We start from the raw sequence: 27348 nt of genomic DNA on the forward strand, positions 1-27348 counted from the left end.
GACATCCAACTTTAATGATCTTGCAGAGAGACGACTTTGGCTTAGTTCTGCCACTCTATCTTGCATTTCCAGTCAGCATCGTTCTGTAGAAGGCCAGATGACTTCACCTCCTGACTTAGTTTGCTATTGTCCTAAGATTTGACAATGGACATGGACATCCATGTGCTGCTAAGAACACTACCAAAATCAAGTTACATGACTTTATCCGGATGTTGGAAATGGCCAGGCCATTCTTTCCTTGATACAATTTTCTACAGTTTGGAGAACACTGCTGTCTGTCTTCTACAGGTAGGCCATTGTGTGGTAGGAATTAAAGTGGAGCAAATTTTAAAAAATGTCACTTTCTGTGTAGTATCCAGACAGAATAACTGCAGAACCATGTAGTCTTGGAAATTATATTTAACCGTCATCTGATACAGAATAGCATTTTACAATTGAGGTTAGCCCTTTCTCATCCATTACTCTGCCAACTTTCTAAGAACTATAGTTACTTATCCACAATGTACTTGGCTAGCTTAGCTGAATTGGTGTTCTTTGGCTTGAGACCTCATCAAATTATGTCTACTGTCTCCTGGCATATGGTAACAAATACTACCAGTGATAAGACCTCTGTTGAAACAGTTTGCCAGGTGTCAGGATGGCCGAGCGGTCTAAGGCGCCAGACTCAAGGTTAATACCTTTCCCCTGTGATGAGGAGAGTTCTGGTCTCCGATTGGAGGCGTGGGTTCGAATCCCACTTCTGACATGTATGACTGTTTTAAAATAACTTGCATGTATTTTGGCTTACCTGGACAAATGATGGCACCTGGATGTCCAATCGAAAGGTGGCAATGCAATATAACAGGCAATCTTCTACTGGGTAGCCGGCTCTTCTAGCATTCTTGCGGAGTCGATTTTGACATGTGTTAACTACCCTTAATATGTTGCAGTCCAAGGACATTTCTTCACTGCAGTGGTATTCCCTAATTGCAGTTGCCTGTTTCAGTAGGATGCTGGGTGCTGCCACACAACAAAATTGCTTCAGAAATAGTTTGAGGAACATGACACAGTTTTCAAGGTGCGACGCACATGCCGATTACTGCGGTTCTGCCCCTTTTGACTCATATCCACATGGATGCTCATTGTGCAGAATCAGAGTCTGAATCAGCAGAATTCTAAACTACCTGTTTCACAGAGTGTGTTAGATACCTTTTGAACCGAACATCCGACAAAGCCTTGACATCCAACTTTAATGATCTTGCAGAGAGACGACTTTGGCTTAGTTCTGCCACTCTATCTTGCATTTCCAGTCAGCATCGTTCTGTAGAAGGCCAGATGACTTCACCTCTTGACTTAGTTTGCTATTGTACTAAGATTTGACAATGGACATGGACCTCCATGTGCTGCTAAGAACACTACCAAAATCAAGTTACATGACTTTATCCGGATGTTGGAAATGGCCAGGCCATTCTTTCCTTGATACAATTTTCTACAGTTTGGAGAACACTGCTGTCTGTCTTCTACAGGTAGGCCATTGTGTGGTAGGAATTAAAGTGGAGCAAATTTTAAAAAATGTCACTTTCTGTGTAGTATCCAGACAGAATAACTGCAGAATCATGTTGTCTTGGAAATTATATTTAACCGTCATCTGATACAGAATAGCATTTTACAATTGAGGTTAGCCCTTTCTCATCCATTACTCTGCCAACTTTCTAAGAACTATAGTTACTTATCCACAATGTACTTGGCTAGCTTAGCTGAATTGGTGTTCTTTGGCTTGAGACCTCATCAAATTATGTCTACTGTCTCCTGGCATATGGTAACAAATACTACCAGTGATAAGACCTCTGTTGAAACAGTTTGCCAGGTGTCAGGATGGCCGAGCGGTCTAAGGCGCCAGAATCAAGGTTAATACCTTTCCCCTGTGATGAGGAGAATTCTGGTCTCTGATTGGAGGCGTGGGTTCGAATCCCACTTCTGACATGTATGACTGTTTTAAAATAACTTGCATGTATTTTGGCTTACCTGGACAAATGATGGCACCTGGATGTCCAATCGAAAGGTGGCAATGCAATATAACAGGCAATCTTCTACTGGGTAGCCGGCTCTTCTAGCATTCTTGCGGAGTCGATTTTGACATGTGTTAACTACCCTTAATATGTTGCAGTCCAAGGACATTTCTTCACTGCAGTGGTATTCCCTAATTGCAGTTGCCTGTTTCAGTAGGATGCTGGGTGCTGCCACACAACAAAATTGCTTCAGAAATAGTTTGAGGAACATGACACAGTTTTCAAGGTGCGACGCACATGCCGATTACTGCGGTTCTGCCCCTTTTGACTCATATCCACATGGATGCTCATTGTGCAGAATCAGAGTCTAAATCAGCAGAATTCTAAACTACCTGTTTCACAGAGTGTGTTAGATACCTTTTGAACCGAACGTCCGACAAAGCCTTGACATCCAACTTTAATGATCTTGCAGAGAGACGACTTTGGCTTAGTTCTAACACTCTATCTTGCATTCCAGTCAGCATCGTTCTGTAGATGGCCAGATGACTTCACCTCCTGACTTAGTTTGCTATTGTCCTAAGATTTGACAATGGACATGGACATCCATGTGCTGCTAAGAACACTACCAAAATCAAGTTACATGACTTTATCCGGATGTTGGAAATGGCCAGGCCATTCTTTCCTTGATACAGTTTTCTACAGTTTGGAGAACACTGCTATCTGTCTTCTACAGGTAGGCCATTGTGTGGTAGGAATTAAAGTGGAGCAAATTTTAAAAAATGTCACTTTCTGTGTAGTATCCAGACAGAATAACTGCAGAACCATGTAGTCTTGGAAATTATATTTAACCGTCATCTGATACAGAATAGCATTTTACAATTGAGGTTAGCCCTTTCTCATCCATTACTCTGCCAACTTTCTAAGAACTATAGTTACTTATCCACAATGTACTTGGCTAGCTTAGCTGAATTGGTGTTCTTTGGCTTGAGACCTCATCAAATTATGTCTACTGTCTCCTGGCATATGGTAACAAATACTACCAGTGATAAGACCTCTGTTGAAACAGTTTGCCAGGTGTCAGGATGGCCGAGCGGTCTAAGGCGCCAGACTCAAGGTTAATACCTTTCCCCTGTGATGAGGAGAATTCTGGTCTCCGATTGGAGGCGTGGGTTCGAATCCCACTTCTGACATGTATGACTGTTTTAAAATAACTTGCATGTATTTTGGCTTACCTGGACAAATGATGGCACCTGGATGTCCAATCGAAAGGTGGCAATGCAATATAACAGGCAATCTTCTACTGGGTAGCCGGCTCTTCTAGCATTCTTGCGGAGTCGATTTTGACATGTGTTAACTACCCTTAATATGTTGCAGTCCAAGGACATTTCTTCACTGCAGTGGTATTCCCTAATTGCAGTTGCCTGTTTCAGTAGGATGCTGGGTGCTGCCACACAACAAAATTGCTTCAGAAATAGTTTGAGGAACATGACACAGTTTTCAAGGTGCGACGCACATGCCGATTACTGCGGTTCTGCCCCTTTTGACTCATATCCACATGGATGCTCATTGTGCAGAATCAGAGTCTGAATCAGCAGAATTCTAAACTACCTGTTTCACAGAGTGTGTTAGATACCTTTTGAACCGAACGTCCGACAAAGCCTTGACATCCAACTTTAATGATCTTGCAGAGAGACGACTTTGGCTTAGTTCTGCCACTCTATCTTGCATTTCCAGTCAGCATCGTTCTGTAGAAGGCCAGATGACTTCACCTCTTGACTTAGTTTGCTATTGTCCTAAGATTTGACAATGGACATGGACCTCCATGTGCTGCTAAGAACACTACCAAAATCAAGTTACATGACTTTATCCGGATGTTGGAAATGGCCAGGCCATTCTTTCCTTGATACAATTTTCTACAGTTTGGAGAACACTGCTGTCTGTCTTCTACAGGTAGGCCATTGTGTGGTAGGAATTAAAGTGGAGCAAATTTTAAAAAATGTCACTTTCTGTGTAGTATCCAGACAGAATAACTGCAGAATCATGTTGTCTTGGAAATTATATTTAACCGTCATCTGATACAGAATAGCATTTTACAATTGAGGTTAGCACTTTCTCATCCATTACTCTGCCAACTTTCTAAGAACTATAGTTACTTATCCACAATGTACTTGGCTAGCTTAGCTGAATTGGTGTTCTTTGGCTTGAGACCTCATCAAATTATGTCTACTGTCTCCTGGCATATGGTAACAAATACTACCAGTGATAAGACCTCTGTTGAAACAGTTTGCCAGGTGTCAGGATGGCCGAGCGGTCTAAGGCGCCAGACTCAAGGTTAATACCTTTCCCCTGTGATGAGGAGGATTCTGGTCTCTGATTGGAGGCGTGGGTTCGAATCCCACTTCTGACATGTATGACTGTTTTAAAATAACTTGCATGTATTTTGGCTTACCTGGACAAATGAGGGCACCTGGATGTCCAATCGAATGGTGGCAATGCAATATAACAGGCAATCTTCTACTGGGTAGCCGGCTCTTCTAGCATTCTTGCGGAGTCGATTTTGACATGTGCTAACTACCCTTAATATGTTGCAGTCCAAGGACATTTCTTCACTGCAGTGGTATTCCCTAATTGCAGTTGCCTGTTTCAGTAGGATGTTGGGTGCTGCCACACAACAAAATTGCTTCAGAAATAGTTTTTAGGAACATGACACAGTTTTCAAGGTGCGAAGCACATGCCGATTACTGCGGTTCCGCCCCTTTTGACTCAAATCCACATGGATGCTCATTGTGCAGAATCAGAGTCTGAATCAGCAGAATTCTGAACTACCTGTTTCACAGAGTGTGTTAGATACCATTTGAACCGAACGTCCAACAAAGCCTTGACATAAAAAACTTTAATGAGCTTGCAGAGAGACGACTTTGGCTTAGTTCTAACACTCTATCTTGCATTCCAGTCAGCATCGTTCTGTAGAAGGCCAGATGACTTCACCTCCTGACTTAGTTTGCTATTGTCCTAAGATTTGACAATGGACATGGACATCCATGTGCTGCTAAGAACACTACCAAAATCAAGTTACATGACTTTATCCGGATGTTGGAAATGGCCAGGCCATTCTTTCCTTGATACAATTTTCTACAGTTTGGAGAACACTGCTGTCTGTCTTCTACAGGTAGGCCATTGTGTGGTAGGAATTAAAGTGGAGCAAATTTTAAAAAATTTCACTTTCTGTGTAGTATCCAGACAGAATAACTGCAGAATCATGTTGTCTTGGAAATTATATTTAACCGTCATCTGATACAGAATAGCATTTTACAATTGAGGTTAGCCCTTTCTCATCCATTACTCTGCCAACTTTCTAAGAACTATAGTTACTTATCCACAATGTACTTGGCTAGCTTAGCTGAATTGGTGTTCTTTGGCTTGAGACCTCATCAAATTATGTCTACTGTCTCCTGGCATATGGTAACAAATACTACCAGTGTTAAAACCTCTGTTGAAACAGTTTGCCAGGTGTCAGGATGGCCGAGCGGTCTAAGGCGCCAGACTCAAGGTTAATACCTTTCCTCTGTGATGAGGAGGATTCTGGTCTCCGATTGGAGGCGTGGGTTCGAATCCCACTTCTGACATGTATGACTGTTTTAAAATAACTTGCATGTATTTTGGCTTACCTGGACAAATGAGGGCACCTGGATGTCCAATCGAAAGGTGGCAATGCAATATAACAGGCAATCTTCTACTGGGTAGCCGGCTCTTCTAGCATTCTTGCGGAGTCGATTTTGACATGTGTTAACTACCCTTAATATGTTGCAGTCCAAGGACATTTCTTCACTGCAGTGGTATTCCCTAATTGCAGTTGCCTGTTTCAGTAGGATGTTGGGTGCTGCCACACAACAAAATTGCTTCAGAAATAGTTTGAGGAACATGACACAGTTTTCAAGGTGCGACGCACATGCCGATTACTGCGGTTCTGCCCCTTTTGACTCATATCCACATGGATGCTCATTGTGCAGAATCAGAGTCTGAATCAGCAGAATTTTGAACTACCTGTTTCACAGAGTGTGTTAGATACCTTTTGAACCGAACGTCCGACAAAGCCTTGACATTCAACTTTAATGATCCTGCAGAGAGACGACTTTGGCTTAGTTCTGCCACTCTATCTTGCATTTCCAGTCAGCATCGTTCTGTAGAAGGCCAGATGACTTCACCTCCTGACTTAGTTTGCTATTGTCCTAAGATTTGACAATGGACATGGACATCCATGTGCTGCTAAGAACACTACCAAAATCAAGTTACATGACTTTATCCGGATGTTGGAAATGGCCAGGCCATTCTTTCCTTGATACAATTTTCTACAGTTTGGAGAACACTGCTGTCTGTCTTCTACAGGTAGGCCATTGTGTGGTAGGAATTAAAGTGGAGCAAATTTTTAAAAATGTCACTTTCTGTGTAGTATCCAGACAGAATAACTGCAGAACCATGTAGTCTTGGAAATTATATTTAACCGTCATCTGATACAGAATGGCATTTTACAATTGAGGTTAGCCCTTTCTCATCCATTACTCTGCCAACTTTCTAAGAACTATAGTTACTTATCCACAATGTACTTGGCTAGCTTAGCTGAATTGGTGTTCTTTGGCTTGAGACCTCATCAAATTATGTCTACTGTCTCCTGGCATATGGTACCAAATACTACCAGTAATAAGACCTCTGTTGAAACAGTTTGCCAGGTGTCAGGATGGCCGAGCGGTCTAAGGCGCCAGACTCAAGGTTAATACCTTTCCCCTGTGATGAGGAGGATTCTGGTCTCCGATTGGAGGCGTGGGTTCGAATCCCACTTCTGACATGTATGACTGTTTTAAAATAACTTGCATGTATTTTGGCTTACCTGGACAAATGAGGGCACCTGGATGTCCAATCGAAAGGTGGCAATGCAATATAACAGGCATTCTTCTACTGGGTAGCCGGCTCTTCTAGCATTCTTGCGGAGTCGATTTTGACATGTGCTAACTACCCTTAATATGTTGCAGTCCAAGGACATTTCTTCACTGCAGTGGTATTCCCTAATTGCAGTTGCCTGTTTCAGTAGGATGCTGGGTGCTGCCACACAACAAAATTGCTTCAGAAATAGTTTGAGGAACATGACACAGTTTTCAAGGTGCGACGCACATGCCGATTACTGCGGTTCTGCCCCTTTTGACTCATATCCACATGGATGCTCATTGTGCAGAATCAGAGTCTGAATCAGCAGAATTCTAAACTACCTGTTTCACAGAGTGTGTTAGATACCTTTTGAACCGAACGTCCGACAAAGCCTTGACATCCAACTTTAATGATCTTGCAGAGAGACGACTTTGGCTTAGTTCTAACACTCTATCTTGCTTTCCAGTCAGCATCGTTCTGTAGAAGGCCAGATGACTTCACCTCCTGACTTAGTTTGCTATTGTCCTAAGATTTGACAATGGACATGGACATCCATGTGCTGCTAAGAACACTACCAAAATCAAGTTACATGACTTTATCCGGATGTTGGAAATGGCCAGGCCATTCTTTCCTTGATACAATTTTCTACAGTTTGGAGAACACTGCTGTCTGTCTTCTACAGGTAGGCCATTGTGTGGTAGGAATTAAAGTGGAGCAAATTTTAAAAAATGTCACTTTCTGTGTAGTATCCAGACAGAATAACTGCAGAATCATGTTGTCTTGGAAATTATATTTAACCGTCATCTGATACAGAATAGCATTTTACAATTGAGGTTAGCACTTTCTCATCCATTACTCTGCCAACTTTCTAAGAACTATAGTTACTTATCCACAATGTACTTGGCTAGCTTAGCTGAATTGGTGTTCTTTGGCTTGAGACCTCATCAAATTATGTCTACTGTCTCCTGGCATATGGTAACAAATACTACCAGTGATAAGACCTCTGTTGAAACAGTTTGCCAGGTGTCAGGATGGCCGAGCGGTCTAAGGCGCCAGACTCAAGGTTAATACCTTTCCCCTGTGATGAGGAGGATTCTGGTCTCTGATTGGAGGCGTGGGTTCGAATCCCACTTCTGACATGTATGACTGTTTTAAAATAACTTGCATGTATTTTGGCTTACCTGGACAAATGAGGGCACCTGGATGTCCAATCGAATGGTGGCAATGCAATATAACAGGCAATCTTCTACTGGGTAGCCGGCTCTTCTAGCATTCTTGCGGAGTCGATTTTGACATGTGCTAACTACCCTTAATATGTTGCAGTCCAAGGACATTTCTTCACTGCAGTGGTATTCCCTAATTGCAGTTGCCTGTTTCAGTAGGATGTTGGGTGCTGCCACACAACAAAATTGCTTCAGAAATAGTTTTTAGGAACATGACACAGTTTTCAAGGTGCGAAGCACATGCCGATTACTGCGGTTCCGCCCCTTTTGACTCAAATCCACATGGATGCTCATTGTGCAGAATCAGAGTCTGAATCAGCAGAATTCTGAACTACCTGTTTCACAGAGTGTGTTAGATACCATTTGAACCGAACGTCCAACAAAGCCTTGACATAAAAAACTTTAATGAGCTTGCAGAGAGACGACTTTGGCTTAGTTCTAACACTCTATCTTGCATTCCAGTCAGCATCGTTCTGTAGAAGGCCAGATGACTTCACCTCCTGACTTAGTTTGCTATTGTCCTAAGATTTGACAATGGACATGGACATCCATGTGCTGCTAAGAACACTACCAAAATCAAGTTACATGACTTTATCCGGATGTTGGAAATGGCCAGGCCATTCTTTCCTTGATACAATTTTCTACAGTTTGGAGAACACTGCTGTCTGTCTTCTACAGGTAGGCCATTGTGTGGTAGGAATTAAAGTGGAGCAAATTTTAAAAAATTTCACTTTCTGTGTAGTATCCAGACAGAATAACTGCAGAATCATGTTGTCTTGGAAATTATATTTAACCGTCATCTGATACAGAATAGCATTTTACAATTGAGGTTAGCCCTTTCTCATCCATTACTCTGCCAACTTTCTAAGAACTATAGTTACTTATCCACAATGTACTTGGCTAGCTTAGCTGAATTGGTGTTCTTTGGCTTGAGACCTCATCAAATTATGTCTACTGTCTCCTGGCATATGGTAACAAATACTACCAGTGTTAAAACCTCTGTTGAAACAGTTTGCCAGGTGTCAGGATGGCCGAGCGGTCTAAGGCGCCAGACTCAAGGTTAATACCTTTCCTCTGTGATGAGGAGGATTCTGGTCTCCGATTGGAGGCGTGGGTTCGAATCCCACTTCTGACATGTATGACTGTTTTAAAATAACTTGCATGTATTTTGGCTTACCTGGACAAATGAGGGCACCTGGATGTCCAATCGAAAGGTGGCAATGCAATATAACAGGCAATCTTCTACTGGGTAGCCGGCTCTTCTAGCATTCTTGCGGAGTCGATTTTGACATGTGTTAACTACCCTTAATATGTTGCAGTCCAAGGACATTTCTTCACTGCAGTGGTATTCCCTAATTGCAGTTGCCTGTTTCAGTAGGATGTTGGGTGCTGCCACACAACAAAATTGCTTCAGAAATAGTTTGAGGAACATGACACAGTTTTCAAGGTGCGACGCACATGCCGATTACTGCGGTTCTGCCCCTTTTGACTCATATCCACATGGATGCTCATTGTGCAGAATCAGAGTCTGAATCAGCAGAATTTTGAACTACCTGTTTCACAGAGTGTGTTAGATACCTTTTGAACCGAACGTCCGACAAAGCCTTGACATTCAACTTTAATGATCCTGCAGAGAGACGACTTTGGCTTAGTTCTGCCACTCTATCTTGCATTTCCAGTCAGCATCGTTCTGTAGAAGGCCAGATGACTTCACCTCCTGACTTAGTTTGCTATTGTCCTAAGATTTGACAATGGACATGGACATCCATGTGCTGCTAAGAACACTACCAAAATCAAGTTACATGACTTTATCCGGATGTTGGAAATGGCCAGGCCATTCTTTCCTTGATACAATTTTCTACAGTTTGGAGAACACTGCTGTCTGTCTTCTACAGGTAGGCCATTGTGTGGTAGGAATTAAAGTGGAGCAAATTTTTAAAAATGTCACTTTCTGTGTAGTATCCAGACAGAATAACTGCAGAACCATGTAGTCTTGGAAATTATATTTAACCGTCATCTGATACAGAATGGCATTTTACAATTGAGGTTAGCCCTTTCTCATCCATTACTCTGCCAACTTTCTAAGAACTATAGTTACTTATCCACAATGTACTTGGCTAGCTTAGCTGAATTGGTGTTCTTTGGCTTGAGACCTCATCAAATTATGTCTACTGTCTCCTGGCATATGGTACCAAATACTACCAGTAATAAGACCTCTGTTGAAACAGTTTGCCAGGTGTCAGGATGGCCGAGCGGTCTAAGGCGCCAGACTCAAGGTTAATACCTTTCCCCTGTGATGAGGAGGATTCTGGTCTCCGATTGGAGGCGTGGGTTCGAATCCCACTTCTGACATGTATGACTGTTTTAAAATAACTTGCATGTATTTTGGCTTACCTGGACAAATGAGGGCACCTGGATGTCCAATCGAAAGGTGGCAATGCAATATAACAGGCATTCTTCTACTGGGTAGCCGGCTCTTCTAGCATTCTTGCGGAGTCGATTTTGACATGTGCTAACTACCCTTAATATGTTGCAGTCCAAGGACATTTCTTCACTGCAGTGGTATTCCCTAATTGCAGTTGCCTGTTTCAGTAGGATGCTGGGTGCTGCCACACAACAAAATTGCTTCAGAAATAGTTTGAGGAACATGACACAGTTTTCAAGGTGCGACGCACATGCCGATTACTGCGGTTCTGCCCCTTTTGACTCATATCCACATGGATGCTCATTGTGCAGAATCAGAGTCTGAATCAGCAGAATTCTAAACTACCTGTTTCACAGAGTGTGTTAGATACCTTTTGAACCGAACGTCCGACAAAGCCTTGACATCCAACTTTAATGATCTTGCAGAGAGACGACTTTGGCTTAGTTCTAACACTCTATCTTGCTTTCCAGTCAGCATCGTTCTGTAGAAGGCCAGATGACTTCACCTCCTGACTTAGTTTGCTATTGTCCTAAGATTTGACAATGGACATGGACATCCATGTGCTGCTAAGAACACTACCAAAATCAAGTTACATGACTTTATCCGGATGTTGGAAATGGCCAGGCCATTCTTTCCTTGATACAATTTTCTACAGTTTGGAGAACACTGCTGTCTGTCTTCTACAGGTAGGCCATTGTGTGGTAGGAATTAAAGTGGAGCAAATTTTAAAAAATGTCACTTTCTGTGTAGTATCCAGACAGAATAACTGCAGAATCATGTTGTCTTGGAAATTATATTTAACCGTCATCTGATACAGAATAGCATTTTACAATTGAGGTTAGCCCTTTCTCATCCATTACTCTGCCAACTTTCTAAGAACTATAGTTACTTATCCACAATGTACTTGGCTAGCTTAGCTGAATTGGTGTTCTTTGGCTTGAGACCTCATCAAATTATGTCTACTGTCTCCTGGCATATGGTAACAAATACTACCAGTGATAAGACCTCTGTTGAAACAGTTTGCCAGGTGTCAGGATGGCCAAGCGGTCTAAGGCGCCAGACTCAAGGTTAATACCTTTCCCCTGTGATGAGGAGGATTCTGGTCTCCGATTGGAGGCGTGGGTTCGAATCCCACTTCTGACATGTATGACTGTTTTAAAATAACTTGCATGTATTTTGGCTTACCTGGACAAATGAGGGCACCTGGATGTCCAATCGAAAGGTGGCAATGCAATATAACAGGCATTCTTCTACTGGGTAGCCGGCTCTTCTAGCATTCTTGCGGAGTCGATTTTGACATGTGCTAACTACCCTTAATATGTTGCAGTCCAAGGACATTTCTTCACTGCAGTGGTATTCCCTAATTGCAGTTGCCTGTTTCAGTAGGATGTTGGGTGCTGCCACACAACAAAATTGCTTCAGAAATAGTTTTTAGGAACATGACACAGTTTTCAAGGTGCGAAGCACATGCCGATTACTGCGGTTCTGCCCCTTTTGACTCATATCCACATGGATGCTCATTGTGCAGAATCAGAGTCTGAATCAGCAGAATTCTGAACTACCTGTTTCACAGAGTGTGTTAGATACCTTTTGAACCGAACGTCCAACAAAGCCTTGACATAAAAAACTTTAATGAGCTTGCAGAGAGACGACTTTGGCTTAGTTCTAACACTCTATCTTGCATTCCAGTCAGCATCGTTCTGTAGAAGGCCAGATGACTTCACCTCCTGACTTAGTTTGCTATTGTCCTAAGATTTGACAATGGACATGGACATCCATGTGCTGCTAAGAACACTACCAAAATCAAGTTACATGACTTTATCCGGATGTTGCAAATGGCCAGGCCATTCTTTCCTTGATACAGTTTTCTACAGTTTGGAGAACACTGCTGTCTGTCTACTACAGTTAGGCCATTGTGTGGTAGGAATTAAAGTGGAGCAAATTTAAAAAAAATGTCACTTTCTGTGTAGAATCCAGACAGAATAACTGGAGAATCATGTAGTCTTGGAAATTAAATTTAACCGTCATCTGATACAGAATAGCATTTTACAATTGAGGTTAGCCCTTTCTTATCTATTACTCTGCCAACTTTCTAAGAACTATAGTTACTTATCCACAATGTACTTGGCTAGCTTAGCTGAATTGGTGTTCTTTGGCTTGAGACCTCATCAAATTATGTCTACTGTCTCCTGGCATATGGTACCAAATACTACCAGTGATAAGACCTCTGTTGAAACAATTTGCCAGGTGTCAGGATGGCCGAGCGGTCTAAGGCGCCAGACTCAAGGTTAATACCTTTCCCCTGTGATGAGGAGGATTCTGCTCTCCGATTGGAGGCGTGGGTTCGAATCCCACTTCTGACATGTATGACTGTTTTAAAATAACTTGCATGTATTTTGGCTTACCTGGACAAATGATGGCACCTGGATGTCCAATCGAAAGGTGGCAATGCAATATAACAGGCAATCTTCTACTGGGTAGCCGGCTCTTCTAGCATTCTTGCGGAGTCGATTTTGACATGTGTTAACTACCCTTAATATGTTGCAGTCCAAGGACATTTCTTCACTGCAGTGGTATTCCCTAATTGCAGTTGCCTGTTTCAGTAGGATGCTGGGTGCTGCCACACAACAAAATTGCTTCAGAAATAGTTTGAGGAACATGACACAGTTTTCAAGGTGCGACGCACATGCCGATTACTGCGGTTCTGCCCCTTTTGACTCATATCCACATGGATGCTCATTGTGCAGAATCAGAGTCTGAATCAGCAGAATTCTGAACTACCTGTTTCACAGAGTGTGTTAGATACCTTTTGAACCGAACGTCCGACAAAGCCTTGACATCCAACTTTAATGATCTTGCAGAGAGACGACTTTGGCTTAGTTCTGCCACTCTATCTTGCATTTCCAGTCAGCATCGTTCTGTAGAAGGCCAGATGACTTCACCTCTTGACTTAGTTTGCTATTGTCCTAAGATTTGACAATGGACATGGACATCCATGTGCTGCTAAGAACACTACCAAAATCAAGTTACATGACTTTATCCGGATGTTGGAAATGGCCAGGCCATTCTTTCCTTGATACAATTTTCTACAGTTTGGAGAACACTGCTGTCTGTCTTCTACAGGTAGGCCATTGTGTGGTAGGAATTAAAGTGGAGCAAATTTTAAAAAATGTCACTTTCTGTGTAGTATCCAGACAGAATAACTGCAGAATCATGTTGTCTTGGAAATTATATTTAACCGTCATCTGATACAGAATAGCATTTTACAATTGAGGTTAGCCCTTTCTCATCCATTACTCTGCCAACTTTCTAAGAACTATAGTTACTTATCCACAATGTACTTGGCTAGCTTAGCTGAATTGGTGTTCTTTGGCTTGAGACCTCATCAAATTATGTCTACTGTCTCCTGGCATATGGTAACAAATACTACCAGTGATAAGACCTCTGTTGAAACAGTTTGCCAGGTGTCAGGATGGCCGAGCGGTCTAAGGCGCCAGACTCAAGGTTAATACCTTTCCCCTGTGATGAGGAGGATTCTGGTCTCCGATTGGAGGCGTGGGTTCGAATCCCACTTCTGACATGTATGACTGTTTTAAAATAACTTGCATGTATTTTGGCTTACCTGGACAAATGAGGGCACCTGGATGTCCAATCGAATGGTGGCAATGCAATATAACAGGCAATCTTCTACTGGGTAGCCGGCTCTTCTAGCATTCTTGCGGAGTCGATTTTGACATGTGCTAACTACCCTTAATATGTTGCAGTCCAAGGACATTTCTTCACTGCAGTGGTATTCCCTAATTGCAGTTGCCTGTTTCAGTAGGATGTTGGGTGCTGCCACACAACAAAATTGCTTCAGAAATAGTTTTTAGGAACATGACACAGTTTTCAAGGTGCGAAGCACATGCCGATTACTGCGGTTCTGCCCCTTTTGACTCATATCCACATGGATGCTCATTGTGCAGAATCAGAGTCTGAATCAGCAGAATTCTGAACTACCTGTTTCACAGAGTGTGTTAGATACCTTTTGAACCGAACGTCCAACAAAGCCTTGACATAAAAAACTTTAATGAGCTTGCAGAGAGACGACTTTGGCTTAGTTCTAACACTCTATCTTGCATTCCAGTCAGCATCGTTCTGTAGAAGGCCAGATGACTTCACCTCCTGACTTAGTTTGCTATTGTCCTAAGATTTGACAATGGACATGGACATCCATGTGCTGCTAAGAACACTACCAAAATCAAGTTACATGACTTTATCCGGATGTTGGAAATGGCCAGGCCATTCTTTCCTTGATACAATTTTCTACAGTTTGGAGAACACTGCTGTCTGTCTTCTACAGGTAGGCCATTGTGTGGTAGGAATTAAAGTGGAGCAAATTTTAAAAAATGTCACTTTCTGTGTAGTATCCAGACAGAATAACTGCAGAATCATGTTGTCTTGGAAATTATATTTAACCGTCATCTGATACAGAATAGCATTTTACAATTGAGGTTAGCCCTTTCTCATCCATTACTCTGCCAACTTTCTAAGAACTATAGTTACTTATCCACAATGTACTTGGCTAGCTTAGCTGAATTGGTGTTCTTTGGCTTGAGACCTCATCAAATTATGTCTACTGTCTCCTGGCATATGGTAACAAATACTACCAGTGATAAGACCTCTGTTGAAACAGTTTGCCAGGTGTCAGGATGGCCAAGCGGTCTAAGGCGCCAGACTCAAGGTTAATACCTTTCCCCTGTGATGAGGAGGATTCTGGTCTCCGATTGGAGGCGTGGGTTCGAATCCCACTTCTGACATGTATGACTGTTTTAAAATAACTTGCATGTATTTTGGCTTACCTGGACAAATGAGGGCACCTGGATGTCCAATCGAAAGGTGGCAATGCAATATAACAGGCATTCTTCTACTGGGTAGCCGGCTCTTCTAGCATTCTTGCGGAGTCGATTTTGACATGTGCTAACTACCCTTAATATGTTGCAGTCCAAGGACATTTCTTCACTGCAGTGGTATTCCCTAATTGCAGTTGCCTGTTTCAGTAGGATGTTGGGTGCTGCCACACAACAAAATTGCTTCAGAAATAGTTTTTAGGAACATGACACAGTTTTCAAGGTGCGAAGCACATGCCGATTACTGCGGTTCTGCCCCTTTTGACTCATATCCACATGGATGCTCATTGTGCAGAATCAGAGTCTGAATCAGCAGAATTCTGAACTACCTGTTTCACAGAGTGTGTTAGATACCTTTTGAACCGAACGTCCAACAAAGCCTTGACATAAAAAACTTTAATGAGCTTGCAGAGAGACGACTTTGGCTTAGTTCTAACACTCTATCTTGCATTCCAGTCAGCATCGTTCTGTAGAAGGCCAGATGACTTCACCTCCTGACTTAGTTTGCTATTGTCCTAAGATTTGACAATGGACATGGACATCCATGTGCTGCTAAGAACACTACCAAAATCAAGTTACATGACTTTATCCGGATGTTGCAAATGGCCAGGCCATTCTTTCCTTGATACAATTTTCTACAGTTTGGAGAACACTGCTGTCTGTCTACTACAGTTAGGCCATTGTGTGGTAGGAATTAAAGTGGAGCAAATTTAAAAAAGAATGTCACTTTCTGTGTAGAATCCAGACAGAATAACTGGAGAATCATGTAGTCTTGGAAATTAAATTTAACCGTCATCTGATACAGAATAGCATTTTACAATTGAGGTTAGCCCTTTCTCATCCATTACTCTGCCAACTTTCTAAGAACTATAGTTACTTATCCACAATGTACTTGGCTAGCTTAGCTGAATTGGTGTTCTTTGGCTTGAGACCTCATCAAATTATGTCTACTGTCTCCTGGCATATGGTACCAAATACTACCAGTGATAAGACCTCTGTTGAAACAATTTGCCAGGTGTCAGGATGGCCGAGCGGTCTAAGGCGCCAGACTCAAGGTTAATACCTTTCCCCTGTGATGAGGAGGATTCTGCTCTCCGATTGGAGGCGTGGGTTCGAATCCCACTTCTGACATGTATGACTGTTTTAAAATAACTTGCATGTATTTTGGCTTACCTGGACAAATGATGGCACCTGGATGTCCAATCGAAAGGTGGCAATGCAATATAACAGGCAATCTTCTACTGGGTAGCCGGCTCTTCTAGCATTCTTGCGGAGTCGATTTTGACATGTGTTAACTACCCTTAATATGTTGCAGTCCAAGGACATTTCTTCACTGCAGTGGTATTCCCTAATTGCAGTTGCCTGTTTCAGTAGGATGCTGGGTGCTGCCACACAACAAAATTGCTTCAGAAATAGTTTGAGGAACATGACACAGTTTTCAAGGTGCGACGCACATGCCGATTACTGCGGTTCTGCCCCTTTTGACTCATATCCACATGGATGCTCATTGTGCAGAATCAGAGTCTGAATCAGCAGAATTCTGAACTACCTGTTTCACAGAGTGTGTTAGATACCTTTTGAACCGAACGTCCGACAAAGCCTTGACATCCAACTTTAATGATCTTGCAGAGAGACGACTTTGGCTTAGTTCTGCCACTCTATCTTGCATTTCCAGTCAGCATCGTTCTGTAGAAGGCCAGATGACTTCACCTCTTGACTTAGTTTGCTATTGTCCTAAGATTTGACAATGGACATGGACATCCATGTGCTGCTAAGAACACTACCAAAATCAAGTTACATGACTTTATCCGGATGTTGGAAATGGCCAGGCCATTCTTTCCTTGATACAATTTTCTACAGTTTGGAGAACACTGCTGTCTGTCTTCTACAGGTAGGCCATTGTGTGGTAGGAATTAAAGTGGAGCAAATTTTAAAAAATGTCACTTTCTGTGTAGTATCCAGACAGAATAACTGCAGAATCATGTTGTCTTGGAAATTATATTTAACCGTCATCTGATACAGAATAGCATTTTACAATTGAGGTTAGCCCTTTCTCATCCATTACTCTGCCAACTTTCTAAGAACTATAGTTACTTATCCACAATGTACTTGGCTAGCTTAGCTGAATTGGTGTTCTTTGGCTTGAGACCTCATCAAATTATGTCTACTGTCTCCTGGCATATGGTAACAAATACTACCAGTGATAAGACCTCTGTTGAAACAGTTTGCCAGGTGTCAGGATGGCCGAGCGGTCTAAGGCGCCAGACTCAAGGTTAATACCTTTCCCCTGTGATGAGGAGGATTCTGGTCTCCGATTGGAGGCGTGGGTTCGAATCCCACTTCTGACATGTATGACTGTTTTAAAATAACTTGCATGTATTTTGGCTTACCTGGACAAATGAGGGCACCTGGATGTCCAATCGAATGGTGGCAATGCAATATAACAGGCAATCTTCTACTGGGTAGCCGGCTCTTCTAGCATTCTTGCGGAGTCGATTTTGACATGTGCTAACTACCCTTAATATGTTGCAGTCCAAGGACATTTCTTCACTGCAGTGGTATTCCCTAATTGCAGTTGCCTGTTTCAGTAGGATGTTGGGTGCTGCCACACAACAAAATTGCTTCAGAAATAGTTTTTAGGAACATGACACAGTTTTCAAGGTGCGAAGCACATGCCGATTACTGCGGTTCTGCCCCTTTTGACTCATATCCACATGGATGCTCATTGTGCAGAATCAGAGTCTGAATCAGCAGAATTCTGAACTACCTGTTTCACAGAGTGTGTTAGATACCTTTTGAACCGAACGTCCAACAAAGCCTTGACATAAAAAACTTTAATGAGCTTGCAGAGAGACGACTTTGGCTTAGTTCTAACACTCTATCTTGCATTCCAGTCAGCATCGTTCTGTAGAAGGCCAGATGACTTCACCTCCTGACTTAGTTTGCTATTGTCCTAAGATTTGACAATGGACATGGACATCCATGTGCTGCTAAGAACACTACCAAAATCAAGTTACATGACTTTATCCGGATGTTGGAAATGGCCAGGCCATTCTTTCCTTGATACAATTTTCTACAGTTTGGAGAACACTGCTGTCTGTCTTCTACAGGTAGGCCATTGTGTGGTAGGAATTAAAGTGGAGCAAATTTTAAAAAATGTCACTTTCTGTGTAGTATCCAGACAGAATAACTGCAGAATCATGTTGTCTTGGAAATTATATTTAACCGTCATCTAATACAGAATAGCATTTTACAATTGAGGTTAGCCCTTTCTCATCCATTACTCTGCCAACTTTCTAAGAACTATAGTTACTTATCCACAATGTACTTGGCTAGCTTAGCTGAATTGGTGTTCTTTGGCTTGAGACCTCATCAAATTATGTCTACTGTCTCCTGGCATATGGTAACAAATACTACCAGTGTTAAAACCTCTGTTGAAACAGTTTGCCAGGTGTCAGGATGGCCGAGCGGTCTAAGGCGCCAGACTCAAGGTTAATACCTTTCCTCTGTGATGAGGAGGATTCTGGTCTCCGATTGGAGGCGTGGGTTCGAATCCCACTTCTGACATGTATGACTGTTTTAAAATAACTTGCATGTATTTTGGCTTACCTGGACAAATGAGGGCACCTGGATGTCCAATCGAAAGGTGGCAATGCAATATAACAGGCAATCTTCTACTGGGTAGCCGGCTCTTCTAGCATTCTTGCGGAGTCGATTTTGACATGTGTTAACTACCCTTAATATGTTGCAGTCCAAGGACATTTCTTCACTGCAGTGGTATTCCCTAATTGCAGTTGCCTGTTTCAGTAGGATGTTGGGTGCTGCCACACAACAAAATTGCTTCAGAAATAGTTTGAGGAACATGACACAGTTTTCAAGGTGCGACGCACATGCCGATTACTGCGGTTCTGCCCCTTTTGACTCATATCCACATGGATGCTCATTGTGCAGAATCAGAGTCTGAATCAGCAGATTTTTGAACTACCTGTTTCACAGAGTGTGTTAGATACCTTTTGAACCGAACGTCCGACAAAGCCTTGACATTCAACTTTAATGATCCTGCAGAGAGACGACTTTGGCTTAGTTCTGCCACTCTATCTTGCATTTCCAGTCAGCATCGTTCTGTAGAAGGCCAGATGACTTCACCTCCTGACTTAGTTTGCTATTGTCCTAAGATTTGACAATGGACATGGACATCCATGTGCTGCTAAGAACACTACCAAAATCAAGTTACATGACTTTATCCGGATGTTGGAAATGGCCAGGCCATTCTTTCCTTGATACAATTTTCTACAGTTTGGAGAACACTGCTGTCTGTCTTCTACAGGTAGGCCATTGTGTGGTAGGAATTAAAGTGGAGCAAATTTTTAAAAATGTCACTTTCTGTGTAGTATCCAGACAGAATAACTGCAGAACCATGTAGTCTTGGAAATTATATTTAACCGTCATCTGATACAGAATGGCATTTTACAATTGAGGTTAGCCCTTTCTCATCCATTACTCTGCCAACTTTCTAAGAACTATAGTTACTTATCCACAATGTACTTGGCTAGCTTAGCTGAATTGGTGTTCTTTGGCTTGAGACCTCATCAAATTATGTCTACTGTCTCCTGGCATATGGTACCAAATACTACCAGTGATAAGACCTCTGTTGAAACAATTTGCCAGGTGTCAGGATGGCCGAGCGGTCTAAGGCGCCAGACTCAAGGTTAATACCTTTCCCCTGTGATGAGGAGGATTCTGCTCTCCGATTGGAGGCGTGGGTTCGAATCCCACTTCTGACATGTATGACTGTTTTAAAATAACTTGCATGTATTTTGGCTTACCTGGACAAATGATGGCACCTGGATGTCCAATCGAAAGGTGGCAATGCAATATAACAGGCAATCTTCTACTGGGTAGCCGGCTCTTCTAGCATTCTTGCGGAGTCGATTTTGACATGTGTTAACTACCCTTAATATGTTGCAGTCCAAGGACATTTCTTCACTGCAGTGGTATTCCCTAATTGCAGTTGCCTGTTTCAGTAGGATGCTGGGTGCTGCCACACAACAAAATTGCTTCAGAAATAGTTTGAGGAACATGACACAGTTTTCAAGGTGCGACGCACATGCCGATTACTGCGGTTCTGCCCCTTTTGACTCATATCCACATGGATGCTCATTGTGCAGAATCAGAGTCTGAATCAGCAGAATTCTGAACTACCTGTTTCACAGAGTGTGTTAGATACCTTTTGAACCGAACGTCCGACAAAGCCTTGACATCCAACTTTAATGATCTTGCAGAGAGACGACTTTGGCTTAGTTCTGCCACTCTATCTTGCATTTCCAGTCAGCATCGTTCTGTAGAAGGCCAGATGACTTCACCTCTTGACTTAGTTTGCTATTGTCCTAAGATTTGACAATGGACATGGACATCCATGTGCTGCTAAGAACACTACCAAAATCAAGTTACATGACTTTATCCGGATGTTGGAAATGGCCAGGCCATTCTTTCCTTGATACAATTTTCTACAGTTTGGAGAACACTGCTGTCTGTCTTCTACAGGTAGGCCATTGTGTGGTAGGAATTAAAGTGGAGCAAATTTTAAAAAATGTCACTTTCTGTGTAGTATCCAGACAGAATAACTGCAGAACCATGTAGTCTTGGAAATGATATTTAACCGTCATCTGATACAGAATAGCATTTTACAATTGAGGTTAGCCCTTTCTCATCCATTACTCTGCCAACTTTCTAAGAACTATAGTTACTTATCCACAATGTACTTGGCTAGCTTAGCTGAATTGGTGTTCTTTGGCTTGAGACCTCATCAAATTATGTCTACTGTCTCCTGGCATATGGTAACAAATACTACCAGTGATAAGACCTCTGTTGAAACAGTTTGCCAGGTGTCAGGATGGCCGAGCGGTCTAAGGCGCCAGACTCAAGGTTAATACCTTTCCCCTGTGATGAGGAGGATTCTGGTCTCCGATTGGAGGCGTGGGTTCGAATCCCACTTCTGACATGTATGACTGTTTTAAAATAACTTGCATGTATTTTGGCTTACCTGGACAAATGAGGGCACCTGGATGTCCAATCGAATGGTGGCAATGCAATATAACAGGCAATCTTCTACTGGGTAGCCGGCTCTTCTAGCATTCTTGCGGAGTCGATTTTGACATGTGCTAACTACCCTTAATATGTTGCAGTCCAAGGACATTTCTTCACTGCAGTGGTATTCCCTAATTGCAGTTGCCTGTTTCAGTAGGATGTTGGGTGCTGCCACACAACAAAATTGCTTCAGAAATAGTTTTTAGGAACATGACACAGTTTTCAAGGTGCGAAGCACATGCCGATTACTGCGGTTCTGCCCCTTTTGACTCATATCCACATGGATGCTCATTGTGCAGAATCAGAGTCTGAATCAGCAGAATTCTGAACTACCTGTTTCACAGAGTGTGTTAGATACCTTTTGAACCGAACGTCCAACAAAGCCTTGACATAAAAAACTTTAATGAGCTTGCAGAGAGACGACTTTGGCTTAGTTCTAACACTCTATCTTGCATTCCAGTCAGCATCGTTCTGTAGAAGGCCAGATGACTTCACCTCCTGACTTAGTTTGCTATTGTCCTAAGATTTGACAATGGACATGGACATCCATGTGCTGCTAAGAACACTACCAAAATCAAGTTACATGACTTTATCCGGATGTTGGAAATGGCCAGGCCATTCTTTCCTTGATACAATTTTCTACAGTTTGGAGAACACTGCTGTCTGTCTTCTACAGGTAGGCCATTGTGTGGTAGGAATTAAAGTGGAGCAAATTTTAAAAAATGTCACTTTCTGTGTAGTATCCAGACAGAATAACTGCAGAATCATGTTGTCTTGGAAATTATATTTAACCGTCATCTGATACAGAATAGCATTTTACAATTGAGGTTAGCCCTTTCTCATCCATTACTCTGCCAACTTTCTAAGAACTATAGTTACTTATCCACAATGTACTTGGCTAGCTTACCTGAATTGGTGTTCTTTGGCTTGAGACCTCATCAAATTATGTCTACTGTCTCCTGGCATATGGTAACAAATACTACCAGTGTTAAAACCTCTGTTGAAACAGTTTGCCAGGTGTCAGGATGGCCGAGCGGTCTAAGGCGCCAGACTCAAGGTTAATACCTTTCCTCTGTGATGAGGAGGATTCTGGTCTCCGATTGGAGGCGTGGGTTCGAATCCCACTTCTGACATGTATGACTGTTTTAAAATAACTTGCATGTATTTTGGCTTACCTGGACAAATGAGGGCACCTGGATGTCCAATCGAAAGGTGGCAATGCAATATAACAGGCAATCTTCTACTGGGTAGCCGGCTCTTCTAGCATTCTTGCGGAGTCGATTTTGACATGTGTTAACTACCCTTAATATGTTGCAGTCCAAGGACATTTCTTCACTGCAGTGGTATTCCCTAATTGCAGTTGCCTGTTTCAGTAGGATGTTGGGTGCTGCCACACAACAAAATTGCTTCAGAAATAGTTTGAGGAACATGACACAGTTTTCAAGGTGCGACGCACATGCCGATTACTGCGGTTCTGCCCCTTTTGACTCATATCCACATGGATGCTCATTGTGCAGAATCAGAGTCTGAATCAGCAGATTTTTGAACTACCTGTTTCACAGAGTGTGTTAGATACCTTTTGAACCGAACGTCCGACAAAGCCTTGACATTCAACTTTAATGATCCTGCAGAGAGACGACTTTGGCTTAGTTCTGCCACTCTATCTTGCATTTCCAGTCAGCATCGTTCTGTAGAAGGCCAGATGACTTCACCTCCTGACTTAGTTTGCTATTGTCCTAAGATTTGACAATGGACATGGACATCCATGTGCTGCTAAGAACACTACCAAAATCAAGTTACATGACTTTATCCGGATGTTGGAAATGGCCAGGCCATTCTTTCCTTGATACAATTTTCTACAGTTTGGAGAACACTGCTGTCTGTCTTCTACAGGTAGGCCATTGTGTGGTAGGAATTAAAGTCGAGCAAATTTTTAAAAATGTCACTTTCTGTGTAGTATCCAGACAGAATAACTGCAGAACCATGTAGTCTTGGAAATTATATTTAACCGTCATCTGATACAGAATGGCATTTTACAATTGAGGTTAGCCCTTTCTCATCCATTACTCTGCCAACTTTCTAAGAACTATAGTTACTTATCCACAATGTACTTGGCTAGCTTAGCTGAATTGGTGTTCTTTGGCTTGAGACCTCATCAAATTATGTCTACTGTCTCCTGGCATATGGTACCAAATACTACCAGTGATAAGACCTCTGTTGAAACAATTTGCCAGGTGTCAGGATGGCCGAGCGGTCTAAGGCGCCAGACTCAAGGTTAATACCTTTCCCCTGTGATGAGGAGGATTCTGCTCTCCGATTGGAGGCGTGGGTTCGAATCCCACTTCTGACATGTATGACTGTTTTAAAATAACTTGCATGTATTTTGGCTTACCTGGACAAATGAGGGCACCTGGATGTCCAATCGAAAGGTGGCAATGCAATATAACAGGCATTCTTCTACTGGGTAGCCGGCTCTTCTAGCATTCTTGCGGAGTCGATTTTGACATGTGTTAACTACCCTTAATATGTTGCAGTCCAAGGACATTTCTTCACTGCAGTGGTATTCCCTAATTGCAGTTGCCTGTTTCAGTAGGATGCTGGGTGCTGCCACACAACAAAATTGCTTCAGAAATAGTTTGAGGAACATGACACAGTTTTCAAGGTGCGACGCACATGCCGATTACTGCGGTTCTGCCCCTTTTGACTCATATCCACATGGATGCTCATTGTGCAGAATCAGAGTCTGAATCAGCAGAATTCTGAACTACCTGTTTCACAGAGTGTGTTAGATACCTTTTGAACCGAACGTCCGACAAAGCCTTGACATCCAACTTTAATGATCTTGCAGAGAGACGACTTTGGCTTAGTTCTGCCACTCTATCTTGCATTTCCAGTCAGCATCGTTCTGTAGAAGGCCAGATGACTTCACCTCTTGACTTAGTTTGCTATTGTCCTAAGATTTGACAATGGACATGGACATCCATGTGCTGCTAAGAACACTACCAAAATCAAGTTACATGACTTTATCCGGATGTTGGAAATGGCCAGGCCATTCTTTCCTTGATACAATTTTCTACAGTTTGGAGAACACTGCTGTCTGTCTTCTACAGGTAGGCCATTGTGTGGTAGGAATTAAAGTGGAGCAAATTTTAAAAAATGTCACTTTCTGTGTAGTATCCAGACAGAATAACTGCAGAATCATGTTGTCTTGGAAATTATATTTAACCGTCATCTGATACAGAATAGCATTTTACAATTGAGGTTAGCCCTTTCTCATCCATTACTCTGCCAACTTTCTAAGAACTATAGTTACTTATCCACAATGTACTTGGCTAGCTTAGCTGAATTGGTGTTCTTTGGCTTGAGACCTCATCAAATTATGTCTACTGTCTCCTGGCATATGGTAACAAATACTACCAGTGATAAGACCTCTGTTGAAACAGTTTGCCAGGTGTCAGGATGGCCGAGCGGTCTAAGGCGCCAGACTCAAGGTTAATACCTTTCCCCTGTGATGAGGAGGATTCTGGTCTCCGATTGGAGGCGTGGGTTCGAATCCCACTTCTGACATGTATGACTGTTTTAAAATAACTTGCATGTATTTTGGCTTACCTGGACAAATGAGGGCACCTGGATGTCCAATCGAATGGTGGCAATGCAATATAACAGGCAATCTTCTACTGGGTAGCCGGCTCTTCTAGCATTCTCGCGGAGTCGATTTTGACATGTGCTAACTACCCTTAATATGTTGCAGTCCAAGGACATTTCTTCACTGCAGTGGTATTCCCTAATTGCAGTTGCCTGTTTCAGTAGGATGTTGGGTGCTGCCACACAACAAAATTGCTTCAGAAATAGTTTTTAGGAACATGACACAGTTTTCAAGGTGCGAAGCACATGCCGATTACTGCGGTTCTGCCCCTTTTGACTCATATCCACATGGATGCTCATTGTGCAGAATCAGAGTCTGAATCAGCAGAATTCTGAACTACCTGTTTCACAGAGTGTGTTAGATACCTTTTGAACCGAACGTCCAACAAAGCCTTGACATAAAAAACTTTAATGAGCTTGCAGAGAGACGACTTTGGCTTAGTTCTAACACTCTATCTTGCATTCCAGTCAGCATCGTTCTGTAGAAGGCCAGATGACTTCACCTCCTGACTTAGTTTGCTATTGTCCTAAGATTTGACAATGGACATGGACATCCATGTGCTGCTAAGAACACTACCAAAATCAAGTTACATGACTTTATCCGGATGTTGGAAATGGCCAGGCCATTCTTTCCTTGATACAATTTTCTACAGTTTGGAGAACACTGCTGTCTGTCTTCTACAGGTAGGCCATTGTGTGGTAGGAATTAAAGTGGAGCAAATTTTAAAAAATGTCACTTTCTGTGTAGTATCCAGACAGAATAACTGCAGAATCATGTTGTCTTGGAAATTATATTTAACCGTCATCTGATACAGAATAGCATTTTACAATTGAGGTTAGCCCTTTCTCATCCATTACTCTGCCAACTTTCTAAGAACTATAGTTACTTATCCACAATGTACTTGGCTAGCTTAGCTGAATTGGTGTTCTTTGGCTTGAGACCTCATCAAATTATGTCTACTGTCTCCTGGCATATGGTAACAAATACTACCAGTGTTAAAACCTCTGTTGAAACAGTTTGCCAGGTGTCAGGATGGCCGAGCGGTCTAAGGCGCCAGACTCAAGGTTAATACCTTTCCTCTGTGATGAGGAGGATTCTGGTCTCCGATTGGAGGCGTGGGTTCGAATCCCACTTCTGACATGTATGACTGTTTTAAAATAACTTGCATGTATTTTGGCTTACCTGGACAAATGAGGGCACCTGGATGTCCAATCGAAAGGTGGCAATGCAATATAACAGGCAATCTTCTACTGGGTAGCCGGCTCTTCTAGCATTCTTGCGGAGTCGATTTTGACATGTGTTAACTACCCTTAATATGTTGCAGTCCAAGGACATTTCTTCACTGCAGTGGTATTCCCTAATTGCAGTTGCCTGTTTCAGTAGGATGTTGGGTGCTGCCACACAACAAAATTGCTTCAGAAATAGTTTGAGGAACATGACACAGTTTTCAAGGTGCGACGCACATGCCGATTACTGCGGTTCTGCCCCTTTTGACTCATATCCACATGGATGCTCATTGTGCAGAATCAGAGTCTGAATCAGCAGATTTTTGAACTACCTGTTTCACAGAGTGTGTTAGATACCTTTTGAACCGAACGTCCGACAAAGCCTTGACATTCAACTTTAATGATCCTGCAGAGAGACGACTTTGGCTTAGTTCTGCCACTCTATCTTGCATTTCCAGTCAGCATCGTTCTGTAGAAGGCCAGATGACTTCACCTCCTGACTTAGTTTGCTATTGTCCTAAGATTTGACAATGGACATGGACATCCATGTGCTGCTAAGAACACTACCAAAATCAAGTTACATGACTTTATCCGGATGTTGGAAATGGCCAGGCCATTCTTTCCTTGATACAATTTTCTACAGTTTGGAGAACACTGCTGTCTGTCTTCTACAGGTAGGCCATTGTGTGGTAGGAATTAAAGTCGAGCAAATTTTTAAAAATGTCACTTTCTGTGTAGTATCCAGACAGAATAACTGCAGAACCATGTAGTCTTGGAAATTATATTTAACCGTCATCTGATACAGAATGGCATTTTACAATTGAGGTTAGCCCTTTCTCATCCATTACTCTGCCAACTTTCTAAGAACTATAGTTACTTATCCACAATGTACTTGGCTAGCTTAGCTGAATTGGTGTTCTTTGGCTTGAGACCTCATCAAATTA

At 42.3% G+C, this 27348-nt stretch overlaps 22 non-coding genes across 22 annotated transcripts; all 22 read left to right on the top strand.

Annotated features, from left to right (window-relative positions):
* Positions 1 to 631: 631 nt before the first annotated feature.
* Positions 632 to 745, top strand: trnal-caa (transfer RNA leucine (anticodon CAA)). The gene is made up of 2 exons: positions 632 to 669; positions 700 to 745. It is a non-coding gene; the product is annotated as a tRNA-Leu (tRNA).
* Positions 746 to 1848: 1103 nt separating this feature from the next.
* On the top strand, positions 1849 to 1962 carry trnal-caa (transfer RNA leucine (anticodon CAA)). The gene is made up of 2 exons: positions 1849 to 1886; positions 1917 to 1962. It is a non-coding gene; the product is annotated as a tRNA-Leu (tRNA).
* A 1102-nt stretch (positions 1963 to 3064) lies between these two features.
* Positions 3065 to 3178, top strand: trnal-caa (transfer RNA leucine (anticodon CAA)). The gene is made up of 2 exons: positions 3065 to 3102; positions 3133 to 3178. It is a non-coding gene; the product is annotated as a tRNA-Leu (tRNA).
* Positions 3179 to 4281: 1103 nt separating this feature from the next.
* On the top strand, positions 4282 to 4395 carry trnal-caa (transfer RNA leucine (anticodon CAA)). The gene is made up of 2 exons: positions 4282 to 4319; positions 4350 to 4395. It is a non-coding gene; the product is annotated as a tRNA-Leu (tRNA).
* Positions 4396 to 5500: 1105 nt separating this feature from the next.
* On the top strand, positions 5501 to 5614 carry trnal-caa (transfer RNA leucine (anticodon CAA)). The gene is made up of 2 exons: positions 5501 to 5538; positions 5569 to 5614. It is a non-coding gene; the product is annotated as a tRNA-Leu (tRNA).
* Positions 5615 to 6717: 1103 nt separating this feature from the next.
* On the top strand, positions 6718 to 6831 carry trnal-caa (transfer RNA leucine (anticodon CAA)). Its single transcript has 2 exons — positions 6718 to 6755; positions 6786 to 6831. It is a non-coding gene; the product is annotated as a tRNA-Leu (tRNA).
* Positions 6832 to 7933: 1102 nt separating this feature from the next.
* On the top strand, positions 7934 to 8047 carry trnal-caa (transfer RNA leucine (anticodon CAA)). The gene is made up of 2 exons: positions 7934 to 7971; positions 8002 to 8047. It is a non-coding gene; the product is annotated as a tRNA-Leu (tRNA).
* Positions 8048 to 9152: 1105 nt separating this feature from the next.
* Positions 9153 to 9266, top strand: trnal-caa (transfer RNA leucine (anticodon CAA)). The gene is made up of 2 exons: positions 9153 to 9190; positions 9221 to 9266. It is a non-coding gene; the product is annotated as a tRNA-Leu (tRNA).
* A 1103-nt stretch (positions 9267 to 10369) lies between these two features.
* trnal-caa (transfer RNA leucine (anticodon CAA)) lies at positions 10370 to 10483 on the top strand. The gene is made up of 2 exons: positions 10370 to 10407; positions 10438 to 10483. It is a non-coding gene; the product is annotated as a tRNA-Leu (tRNA).
* A 1102-nt stretch (positions 10484 to 11585) lies between these two features.
* trnal-caa (transfer RNA leucine (anticodon CAA)) lies at positions 11586 to 11699 on the top strand. The gene is made up of 2 exons: positions 11586 to 11623; positions 11654 to 11699. It is a non-coding gene; the product is annotated as a tRNA-Leu (tRNA).
* A 1106-nt stretch (positions 11700 to 12805) lies between these two features.
* Positions 12806 to 12919, top strand: trnal-caa (transfer RNA leucine (anticodon CAA)). Its single transcript has 2 exons — positions 12806 to 12843; positions 12874 to 12919. It is a non-coding gene; the product is annotated as a tRNA-Leu (tRNA).
* Positions 12920 to 14022: 1103 nt separating this feature from the next.
* On the top strand, positions 14023 to 14136 carry trnal-caa (transfer RNA leucine (anticodon CAA)). The gene is made up of 2 exons: positions 14023 to 14060; positions 14091 to 14136. It is a non-coding gene; the product is annotated as a tRNA-Leu (tRNA).
* A 1105-nt stretch (positions 14137 to 15241) lies between these two features.
* Positions 15242 to 15355, top strand: trnal-caa (transfer RNA leucine (anticodon CAA)). The gene is made up of 2 exons: positions 15242 to 15279; positions 15310 to 15355. It is a non-coding gene; the product is annotated as a tRNA-Leu (tRNA).
* Positions 15356 to 16462: 1107 nt separating this feature from the next.
* Positions 16463 to 16576, top strand: trnal-caa (transfer RNA leucine (anticodon CAA)). The gene is made up of 2 exons: positions 16463 to 16500; positions 16531 to 16576. It is a non-coding gene; the product is annotated as a tRNA-Leu (tRNA).
* A 1103-nt stretch (positions 16577 to 17679) lies between these two features.
* trnal-caa (transfer RNA leucine (anticodon CAA)) lies at positions 17680 to 17793 on the top strand. Its single transcript has 2 exons — positions 17680 to 17717; positions 17748 to 17793. It is a non-coding gene; the product is annotated as a tRNA-Leu (tRNA).
* Positions 17794 to 18898: 1105 nt separating this feature from the next.
* Positions 18899 to 19012, top strand: trnal-caa (transfer RNA leucine (anticodon CAA)). Its single transcript has 2 exons — positions 18899 to 18936; positions 18967 to 19012. It is a non-coding gene; the product is annotated as a tRNA-Leu (tRNA).
* Positions 19013 to 20115: 1103 nt separating this feature from the next.
* trnal-caa (transfer RNA leucine (anticodon CAA)) lies at positions 20116 to 20229 on the top strand. The gene is made up of 2 exons: positions 20116 to 20153; positions 20184 to 20229. It is a non-coding gene; the product is annotated as a tRNA-Leu (tRNA).
* A 1103-nt stretch (positions 20230 to 21332) lies between these two features.
* trnal-caa (transfer RNA leucine (anticodon CAA)) lies at positions 21333 to 21446 on the top strand. The gene is made up of 2 exons: positions 21333 to 21370; positions 21401 to 21446. It is a non-coding gene; the product is annotated as a tRNA-Leu (tRNA).
* Positions 21447 to 22551: 1105 nt separating this feature from the next.
* Positions 22552 to 22665, top strand: trnal-caa (transfer RNA leucine (anticodon CAA)). Its single transcript has 2 exons — positions 22552 to 22589; positions 22620 to 22665. It is a non-coding gene; the product is annotated as a tRNA-Leu (tRNA).
* Positions 22666 to 23768: 1103 nt separating this feature from the next.
* Positions 23769 to 23882, top strand: trnal-caa (transfer RNA leucine (anticodon CAA)). The gene is made up of 2 exons: positions 23769 to 23806; positions 23837 to 23882. It is a non-coding gene; the product is annotated as a tRNA-Leu (tRNA).
* A 1103-nt stretch (positions 23883 to 24985) lies between these two features.
* trnal-caa (transfer RNA leucine (anticodon CAA)) lies at positions 24986 to 25099 on the top strand. Its single transcript has 2 exons — positions 24986 to 25023; positions 25054 to 25099. It is a non-coding gene; the product is annotated as a tRNA-Leu (tRNA).
* Positions 25100 to 26204: 1105 nt separating this feature from the next.
* trnal-caa (transfer RNA leucine (anticodon CAA)) lies at positions 26205 to 26318 on the top strand. Its single transcript has 2 exons — positions 26205 to 26242; positions 26273 to 26318. It is a non-coding gene; the product is annotated as a tRNA-Leu (tRNA).
* Positions 26319 to 27348: the final 1030 nt, after the last annotated feature.

Source organism: Clarias gariepinus, chromosome 5 (assembly GCF_024256425.1).
Source record: "Clarias gariepinus isolate MV-2021 ecotype Netherlands chromosome 5, CGAR_prim_01v2, whole genome shotgun sequence".
In the NCBI taxonomy this organism is placed as follows: domain Eukaryota; kingdom Metazoa; phylum Chordata; class Actinopteri; order Siluriformes; family Clariidae; genus Clarias; species Clarias gariepinus.